Here is a 9,645-nt window from a genome sequence, read left to right on the forward strand (position 1 = left end):
CATATATTTAGTGTTTCTTACGATTAAAAAATACTTCCGGAGAGTTGATCAGGGAGTACAAGAAAACGGCTACATATGTTTATTAATACGCCACTGCCTTACCTCTTTTCATGTCGTCATATCCCAGGCTGCCTATAGAATTATGTGTGGGAGGAGAAGCTAGCTACTTCCTCCCTTGCATCTCTACACGTCACTGGTCAATGATCTCAGATCATCTTTCACATTCTACAGCCACATCTTCAATAAAGCTAGTCTCTACACAGTGAGAGAGATGGTCGAAATCTCTCAGTGTTTGACAGGGAAGGAGCCTCTTGGTGACCGAGTGACAGAGAAATGAATCCGAAGAGAAAATCCTTAAATTTGTTTGCAGGCTTAAGTCTCCTTGACATGTTATAATCCTGTAAAAATACAGCAGAAAGGGGCACAATGTGCCAGATAGAATAAAATGCGACCTGGCTGAGGTAGTATACGACATCATTACGGTGAGTTTGGAAAGTCTGGAATTATATTAGATATAGTGTAGTAAATGCAAAAGCTGGAGATAACCCACAATTTACAGGGAATAATGTTAAAGCCACGGGCACAATTCGAAAACAATCCCAACCAGATATGATGTCCAGGTCGGACAAATCCTTGATCAGACGAAGGTACTTTTACACGCCCATGTAAATAAGCGCCCATCAGCGAGACAGCTCATCGATTGGCGCTGGTTTGCTTCTTTCAGAAGGAGCTATATCTGGGGACGAGCGCTCATTACTAAGATCGTTGGTCCCCATACATTTCTATCATGTCGGCAGCGCGTCTCCCGGTTTACACGGTCGACAACGATAATAGTTTCAGTATTTAAGTCGATACGATCAGCTGATGAATGAGCGTTTGCTTGTTCATTGGCTGATCATTGTCGTGTTTACACAGGACAATGATTGGGAATGCGCACTCTCATGAACGCTCGTTTGCACAATAATTGCCCAATGTAAAGGCCTCGAGTCACACAAGGCTTTGCCTCACTAGTCATTTATTCTCCTACAGTCAACAGTTGTGTATGTGTTTTATTCCATTGGTTGGCAAAATTATTGTACATATTAATATCAATGGGGTATGTGGACCCACTAGGCCGCTCCGCCGTAGCAGCTGGCCAAATGACAGTCAATAACAGTCTCTGGGGTAAGAGTACCTGGGAGGATGTTCAGGCAGATGCTCGGAGTTGCAGACACGTGGCACAGGTGATACTTGGCGTGGAAGATACCAGACGTGGCAGATGACACCAGACGTGGCAGATGACACGGAACGTGGCAGATGACAACACGACTCCAACACTAGATACAGCTCAGGAACAAGCACAGTTACGGGATACAGGTAGAATATGGGAACACTGGGAGCAGGATATCAACTAAGGGACCATTTGCAAGACTAACATGGGAATACAACAACAATGCTCATGCAACGAGTGGAAGGGCAGAGCGCTTTCTATAGTCCAGGAAGTAAGGGGATAGGTCAGGGAACGTTTAGTTGGTGGAATTGGTGGTGGGATAAAAACAAAAACTTTAGTAAAAAAATTAAATATAAAAAAAAATAGGGTTGTACTGGCCATGACCTTCACTCAGAAAATAGCATCAAGCGGAAGGGACACAGTGCTGGCTAGACCGTGTTGCCTCTATATTCTAGCATTCGGTGAAGATCTCGGCTAATAGACCCCTCTGACAGGTTTAAATTACATGTTTAGGGCTCATTCAGACAAATTATTTTCACGTCCGGGCGCTGTGCCAAGTGTAGAATGGACAGCACCCGAACTTAACATTGACCCTCATTCTAGTTAATCGGCCAATTCAGATGACCATTTTTATTTTTACGCACCATCCATCCGTGATGAAAAGATTGCAGCATGCTCTATTTTTGTCATAAGAGACAATAATGTGGATCCAGATCGTCCTCCACATCAGTTATGGGTCTATATGTGAGGACATTGAGTTACCAGCCAAGGTAGGAGTTCCGATTCAATATTATCAAACAGAAAAAGCCCAAAAACACTGAGTTGCCAAGCGAATTTTAACCCTCCTGGACCTTCCTCAGACGTCTGGTCGAAAAATAACCTTTGCAGTTCGAAGGATGCCAGTGGTAATGTTTAGGAAGATTAGAAAAGTTATAGATTTGTTTTCATCATCATGAATATTGTTACCATACAGACAATGAATAAGAAGGTGTTTGAAGATGGTTTCAACTGTGTTTTTATTGAAAATTTTTCAACAATATACATATAACTTAGAGCAGCATGAAGGGCCATGCAATTCACATAGTAAGACAGTAACTTTCAATAGACAGACAAAACATCTGGGAAAAAACACAGGGGTTTAAGGGGGTGAGGAGGGGGGGGATAGTCGGAGCTCCACCTACCACCTAATCTTGAGTTCCCTGTATCCAATACTTGTCCCACGGGTCCCACACCACTTTGAACCTGTCCAGTTCATTGTCAATAGAGGCCGTCATATGCTCCATTGTACGTATTTCCCTAATTCTAGTTACTAAGTCGATGTGGGAGGGAGGGGTTGTCTGTCTCCATTTCCATGCTATCAACGTCTTAGCGGCTGTAAGAAAGTGTCGAAAGAGTCGAGCTGGTGATTTCCCCAAAGACCTAGGGGGAACATTTAGGAGGTAATGAAGAGGGTCTAAGGGAATATCCTGCTGCAACACCGCCAATGCCAAGTTCTTAACTTCCAACCAATACTGTTGTACCAGTGAACAGCTCCAGAAAATATGGAACAGATCACCTCTCTGACCTCTACATCGCCAGCAATCCGACGGAATACCCGGATTGAAGCTATGCAGAAAGGCAGGGGTATGGTACCAAAACATAAGGATTTTATATTGGTTTTCCTTATATGCAGTGCAGATGGAGGTTTTAGCTGCTTGCGACCAAATAATCTGCCACAATGAGAGCGGGATGGATTTATTCAGTAAGGCCTCCCACTTCAACATGTATCTATGCCCAGGCGGAGGGGAACCCTCCGGGGATAGCAATAATGCATAAATGGCTGAGATAAGCCCCCTAGTGGTGGTAGCATACCGACATAACCTTTCGAAGCTTGTAGGTGCAGTAACCCGCGTGGATCTAAAAGTTTGCTGCATGTAATGTCTAACCTGAAGATAGTGAAAGAACGCAGCGGAGGGAATATTATGATGTTTTTGAAAGTATGAAAACGGGTGAAGCTCTTGCGTGTGGGGATCAACCATATCAGCCAGGTGAAATACCTCAATTCCCGTCCACAATCGGACTATTCGGGAGGTAGTGCCCCCCGGGATAGTGGGAGTGTAGAGTACCGAAGTCAAGGGCGGGCAACCCGATGCCAAATGGAAGCGGTTTTTACAGGTTTCCCACACCTCCCTTTGAAATCTCATGGGACCCAATAAAGATGCAGTCGGCATTACTAGTGGGTCACCCCATAACAGGGAGTTTGGGTGGACCGGGGCCATCCATAGCTTCTCTATTTCGGTCCATTTATTGTACGCCCTTAAAGACACCCAGCTGGGTATGCGACGGAGGTGTGCCGCCCAGTAGTACTTCACCACATCAGGGACCGATAGCCCACCCGCAGATCGACCCGATAATAAAACTGATTTCGGAATTCGATGTCTGCCGGAGTGCCATATGAACCTGAGGATAGAAGACTGCATAGCCCGCAATTCCTTCATAGGTACTGCTACCGGCAAAGTCTCAAAGTAGTACAGTAATTTAGGGAGCAAGGTCATTTTGACCGCTGCTATGCGCCCAAAAAATGACATGGGAAGAGGATCCCACCTGGCCATTAGCTGACGTAGCTCTACAAACAGAGAGGGGAAATTAGCCTTGTAAACCGACGTATAAGAGGGAGTGAGTTGAACTCCTAAATAAGTCAGGGAGGTTTCCTTCCAGTTGTAGGTGTAGTTGTGTTTGAGTAGCTGGAGCTCCTGGTGTGGAACATTAAGAGGGAGCGCTTCCGTTTTAGATGTATTAGTTTTATATCCTGACAGCCTCCCATACCTACGGAGAACTGTAGTAAGGTTAGGGAGGGAGGTATGAGGTTTAGTGATAGTCAAGAGGACGTCATCTGCAAACAGGGAAACCTTAAACTCTTTATCTTGTATCTGGACCCCCGCTATATCCCTGGATTTCCGTATTTGAGCTGCTAAAGGTTCTATGCATAGCACAAATAAAAGTGGGGATAGGGGACACCCCTGACGTGTACCATTCCAGATTTGAAACGGAGGGGAGGTGGAGTGTGGGAGTTTAATTGCCGCTGTTGGTTTGGAGTAGAGACCACGCAGTGCTGTCAAATAAGGGCCCGAAATCCCAAATGAATTTAGAGTTTCGAACATAAATGGCCATCCCAAGCGGTCAAACGCCTTCTCTGCATCTAGACTAAGAAGGATCGCCGATTCCTTTTGCTTTTGGAGGGCATCAATGAGGTCAAGGGCCCTTCGTGTGTTGTCTCCTCCTTGCCTAAGAGGCACAAAGCCCACTTGGTCTTTGTGAATCAAAGAAGGGAGCCAAACATTGAGTCTATTAGCTAGAAGACGGGTGAAAATTTTTAGATCCGAATTCAGAAGGGCTATGGGTCTGTAATTGGAGCACTCTGCGTGGTCTCTACCCGGTTTAGGGATCAGCGTGATATGAGAATGCAGGAATGTTTGAGGGATGGGAGAACCCTGTAGGAATTCATTAAATAACGAAGCCATCCGTGGAACCAAGATCTCTGCAAAGGTCTTATAATACCCATATGTAAAGCCATCTGGTCCAGGGGCCTTACCACTAGGGAGGTCCTTCAATATATCAAACAATTCCTCCGCAGAGATCGGGGCATTCAGGGATGAAAGCTCCTCATCTTTCAGTTTAGGGAGAGCACAGGAAGAGAGATATGCTTGCAGCGTTTCCCTCCGACGAGCCGGATCAGGTGGTAAGGTATTTGGCAGGTGGTATAAGGATTTATAATAGTCATGAAAAAGTGTGGCTATCGTGTCTGGGTGATGCTGGAGTATGCCCGCCTTATCCCGAACCGCCTGTGGAGTACGAACAGTCGCCTGATCCCGCAATAGTCTGGCCAGAAGCGAGTGCGCCTTATTACCTTTGTCGTAATATTTCCTTTTTGTGTATAGTAATGACTTTTCTACCCCCTTCATAGCTAAGTCCTTGAGTTGTGCTCTAGCCTCTATCAATTTCCGTAGTGTCGGGACCGCCGGTTTAATCCCCATTTCTCTCTCCAACTTAGTAATTGTCCGATGGAGAGCCACCCGCTTGGCCCGAGAGTCTCTTTTCAATCTAGATCCCATTACTATGCATTGCCCTCTCATCACCGCCTTATGCGCCTCCCAAAGAGTGGATACTGAAGGAACCGATCCCTCATTAAGTGCATAAAATTCCCGCATATGCCCGGCCAGGCTGTCCCTAAGAGAAGGGGACTTAATCAAAGTTTCGTTTAAGCGCCAATGACATACTCTCGTATTTGGTTTCCCTATCTGTAGGGACACAGAAACTGGTGCGTGATCTGACCAAGAGATGGGGTCTATATTCGCCCCCTGGAGCGCACGGAGGGCAGGGACATTACCAAAAAAGTAATCTAAGCGTGTATGAGTGCTGTGCGTATGGGAGAAGAAGGTATAGGACCTATCACCTGGGTGATCCACTCGCCACAAATCATAGAGCTGGTGCTCTCTAATTAGTTGCCTAAAACGTGTAGAAAGTCCTGTAAGGGTGGGCGTCGGAGTAGCGTGTGTAAGAGAGACCCTATCCATGGACGTGGAGAACGGGACATTAAAATCTCCTCCCACCAGCCATGCCCCCCTAGGAAGCTTCTGGAGTTTAGAAAGGAGTCTACGTAGGAATGGAATCTGTGCGGTATTAGGAGAGTAAACGTTACATAAAACGATGGGCTGTCCAAGCAAAGTCCCCTCTATTATAACATATCTGCCTTTCGGATCTAGATGTGAGGTGTGAACTTGTATGGGGCAGGAAGCTGCTATCAAAATGGCCACCCCCTCCCTTTTGCGACCTGACGAGGCAGAGTACACAGCAGGATACGCCCCTCGGGCAAATTGGAAAGTTCCGGATGAATCTAAGTGTGTTTCCTGCAGAAAAGCAACTTCCGCTCCAAGCGATTTCAACTCCCTGAGAAGCAAGCGTCTCTTCACATTGGAGTTGAGACCCTTGACATTAAGTGTGACAAATTTAACCATGGTCAAAGATGTATGAAAGAGCAAAGAATGATGTGGAAAGTGCGGATGTATACAGCTCACAGTTATGTCGGGGCCAGTCCCATGTCGGTTTCAAAGCAAGCAGTGTTCTACGGCGTCCTTCTACCTTGGAGGTTCTTGGAGGATTCACTGTCGTCTCAAGTGTTATTTCGGATGAAAGTAGGAGGGGAGGGAAAGACACTGGGGTAAAGACGTACCAGGGAGACAATACACATATCTGCAGTGAGAACAAAGAGAAATGCATGAGATCAATGAATTTCAAACACACTCAGAAAATACTACCAGGGAGAATACTATACCCTGGGGCGGGTGATATTAAAGCAAAAGAAAACTGGTAATACTATATTACCCTTTGCAACTCTCTCTAAAAACAGAGGGAGAACTGCAAAACAAATTACCCCTATCAAAAAAGGAGGTCGGGTCTCAACAGTCGAGGAACCTAGTACAAAAGTACGTATAAATACGTACAGGCCGAGAAAAAACAAAAAGGGGGTGAAAGAGCCAAGTGTATCCCGGGCAATCGCGCCCTGCCACAATTTACGTTAACGAATTAAAGCGAAACAACATAAAATCAGAAATATAATCCTAAATGCATTTTTAGCCTAGGATAGTGCAACTGGCGAAGGGAGCAGCTGGTATGGGTGACCAGGCTCCTTCACATATATTACGGAGGTGCCGTGTATCTGCGCAGCGTCAATCAATTCAAATCAGGTCTTGGTGAACTTCGGGTAGACTGTCGTCTTGGAGAGGTCCTCCGCTTATTTCGGACCGACTGCCAGACTGGAGGTGGAGACGAAGGCGGCAAAGGAGTCTCCCAATTCTGCATCTTGGGCGTTGGTATACCAAGGGAGTCACAGAAATGAGGCAAATCCCCTGGGTACCTCAGGGTTGCAGAAACACCATCTCTTCGGGCTGTAAGGGAGAACGGAAACCCCCATCGATAAATAATATTGTGGTCCCGTAGGGCTGCGAGAAGTGGACGAAGCAGACGTCTTTTCTGTAACGTAATCCAGGAGAGATCCGGGAATAACTGAATCGGCACACCGGCATACTCCAGGTCTTTACGCTGACGGGCTTTAAGCATAATGTCCTCCTTAGTGCGGAAATCCTGGACACAGCAGATGATATCTCTGGGCTGAGATGTAATGGATTTTGGTTTCAGTGCTCTATGCGCTCTGTCAAGCGGTATCCGATTAGACGGGGGTGCACCCAAAAGGTCGTTAAAGATAGTCTCTAACACGATGGGAAGATCTTCAGACCCCGAGGGCTCCGGTATGCCCCTTATCCTTATATTATGACGGCGACCTCTGTTATCCAAATCCTCTAGATGCAGTTGCATATCTCTAATGGACGCCAGCTGGGAGGACACTGAAGACTGTATCACAGAAACATGGCGCCTAGTGGCATCGTGGTCATCTTCTAAAGCCTCCACCCTCGTAGCAATCTGCTGTATATGCTGCGACACCCCCGCCAATTCTGAACGAAAAGCTGCCTTCACTTCTTGTATCATACTCTTAAAGTCCTCTTTAGTGGGCAACTGTGAGAAACATTCCCTCCACATAGGGGGCACATCTGAAGGAAGTGAGGCTGAATCCTCCAGGTCAGAATCTGAGGCATATGCAGGGGCCTGGGCATAGGGGGTCAAAGATGGTGTATCCCCCAGATCGTCTCTCCTCCCCGGCTGCTGGATCGTGGGCCGTTGGGGTTTAGGTGCAGGCCAAATCTGTAGGGCCATTTGTGCTGAGGGCTGTGACATTGGTGGTTCAAGCAGGTGTACTGGGGCCTCTGACTGAGCTGATGCTCCTCGTGGCCTGGCCTCCATTGCTCCTGGGATAGGGGACCCCCTTCCCTGCTGTTCACAGGACGAGGTGGAGGACAGCTTAGGGGAGCTGGGAGGGTGAACTTTAGCCATCCGGCTATTCAGCTTACCCTGTACGTGGGGCACTGTCTCCTCTCCCTGCTCGGACATCTCCCCTTCCTTCTGACACGAGGCTGTCCAAGATGGCTGCGGCTGAGGGAGCGGCGTGGCTTGCCGCCGAAGAAAGTAGCCGTCGATCGTTGGTGGAGCGGCGGCGACCTGGTGCTGTGCTGCAGGGGTGAGTCTAGACCCTTGGGGTCTTTTTTTCCCCATATGAGGCACCTTTCCCCGCTGTAGGCTGCTGGATCTGCGTGGCAGGGCGCGGAGCTCTCAGTTTATGCGACCGGCGCCATCGACTGCTGGCCACGCCCCCGGTGTTTGAAGATGAAACAAACATTATACGATCTATGGGATCACTATATGTCGCATGACAGAAATTCCATACAGCAGAGTCTATGGATTATGGCAACGCTGCTCCAAATAAAAATGTACTAAAAGGACCCACATCTGTGGAGAAAGGAAACCATTCCCAAATAGGAACCAGTGTTTCCTCGAACGTAGAGTACACCACCTGAGCGTATGCGCAGTAAAATCAAGAATTATTTGACATGGGGTCCCCGAACATAAGTTGATCTCAGGTCGTGTCTCGAGTGATCAGCTGTAATCTGTTGGGGAAGCCAGCAGCCACCGCAGAGCAAATTAAAGTGTGGCGCTTCGTTTCTGCTCGGAAAGCCGAGCAAGCAGTCCACGGACTCATAGACTTTCTATTGAGCCCTTATGCCGCTCACTCGCTCGCTCACCTGCGCGCTTCGTTTTAGTGATCGTGGGGATCACGGTGCTCGAACCCTCACCGGTCAAAAGTTCTGACATGTCAAAAGTTTTTGAAAAGCCTTGGTTAAACTTTAAGCATTACTGTGCTTATTGAAACCAATGGGCTGTTTGTGTAATGTACAGACATGCCAAGTCCTCCGGAATGCGAAACTCCCAGCGTAACACTTTTTACTGCACAAAAGAATCCTCAAATATAAATTCATGTGTTTCTTCTTCGAATAACTTCTTCAAGTGAGCTTCACCCCCGATCGTCCGCTAGTAGTGAACTACACTGAGCAAACATTGGTCAAATTTTTCAAGGTGCATTGTATATTTTAACATCTCCCGATCCCTTTATAATCCTAAAAGTTGCAATAGATATAAAAGTATTGTAAACTAATGTTCCCTGGACTTGATGGCACATGATGAGCACCATCTTCCATATAGTCAATTAATTCTCGATCTTACCAAGCATAGACTCAGGACCACCATTCTACTTTCCTATTCTGAGTGGGGACTTGCTCGTTTCCGGTCTCCTTCAACATTGTCATTTGGTATAGAGTTCCCAAAATCCACGGCCTTTACCATTTCCTCTCATACAGCGACATATATAAATATCAAACATCAGGTATTGCTTCATCCTCCAATAGTTTATTCAATTCATCCTCCGGATGGTCACAATTTAGTGATTATGAAAACAAATCAGTAACGGAACTTATCCATCCAACCTATACATGGTGAAAGGTAGAAGGTCC

Source organism: Rhinoderma darwinii, chromosome 11, assembly GCF_050947455.1.
Source record: "Rhinoderma darwinii isolate aRhiDar2 chromosome 11, aRhiDar2.hap1, whole genome shotgun sequence".
In the NCBI taxonomy this organism is placed as follows: Eukaryota; Metazoa; Chordata; class Amphibia; order Anura; family Rhinodermatidae; genus Rhinoderma; species Rhinoderma darwinii.